The sequence below is a fragment of the Belonocnema kinseyi genome, chromosome 10, assembly GCF_010883055.1.
Source record: "Belonocnema kinseyi isolate 2016_QV_RU_SX_M_011 chromosome 10, B_treatae_v1, whole genome shotgun sequence".
Classification (NCBI taxonomy): Eukaryota; Metazoa; Arthropoda; class Insecta; order Hymenoptera; family Cynipidae; genus Belonocnema; species Belonocnema kinseyi.
The window spans coordinates 111,065,735-111,066,752 of NC_046666.1; the positions used below are offsets into that span (position 1 = coordinate 111,065,735).

The 1,018-nt window shown below is 45.6% G+C and overlaps 1 protein-coding gene across 1 annotated transcript in view; it reads right to left on the minus strand.

The window, feature by feature from the left end:
- Nucleotides 1-1,018, minus strand: part of LOC117182047 — a 4,766-nt gene that overhangs the window by 2,068 nt on the left and 1,680 nt on the right. The gene's annotated exons all lie outside the window — the stretch shown is intronic.

Sequence of the window (1,018 nt, forward strand, 5' to 3'; positions counted from 1 at the left end):
GCCGGGAGCGGGTGCTAATCTGAAAAATTGCACCCGCTTCCAGCGAAATCGCGGTAAAATTTCAGCCATAATCACGTCTCACAACCGTGAGATAGGTGGTTAGGGTCTGTAAAGAAATCAATACGACGATCCAGCAAAAGCCTCGTGGACCCTAAGAACACGGAGCGACCCAAGGACAACTGCCTTCTGCTTTTTTCCCGCAAGTGTTCTAGCATATTGTTGACACGCAGGGATGTTTTTTAGGCTATTAGCAAGTGAAAGCTTGGCACCTCCAAGAGCGCTGATGATAAGGACGATCAGTTTAACAGAATATTCCGGGTACAATCGTTGAGACTCCCTTATAAGGTCTCGATACCTCTCTTTCTTTTCATTCTCCTTGGCTACGATTTTTTTGTCAGCTGGTGCCGAAAATTCGATAACGAACATGGTTCGCTTCTCGAAGTCAAGAAGAACCATGTCAGGCCACGAGTGAGCAACAGAAACAATTGTCGAGAATATAAAGTTCCAGTATATACGGCACTTCCCATTCTCGACTATTGACTCAATTTCCCTAGGAGCATTTAGAGGAGCTATATTAAGGTGAATGCCCGCGTGTGTTGGACAACTAGATAGTAAGTGAGCTAAATGCTCGGGGTATGCATGGCACGCCCTGCAGCTATAATCGGGAATGTCTTGGCTCAAAATGTGGCGACGGTATGTTAAGGTGGAAATGACACCGTCTTGGCATGAAAAAATGAAACCCTCTGTACCAGACTTCAATCCGGGCGATTTAAGGAAAGCAAACGTTAGCTCACAAGACATTGACTGATCCTTCACATTTCTGTGGAAGATACCGTGCATCCTCTTATCTAGGAGCTGTTCACGAAAGTTTTTCTCTGGTGCTTTCTTAATCCGGACTTTCAGGAGTGAGTACTCCAGATGGATTAGATTGGATGCATTTTGCTCACCCCTAATACTGAAGTCAAGTCCGAGTGTTTCAGCAGCCTCCTCCGCTGCTTTGTACAGAAATGCTCCTTTG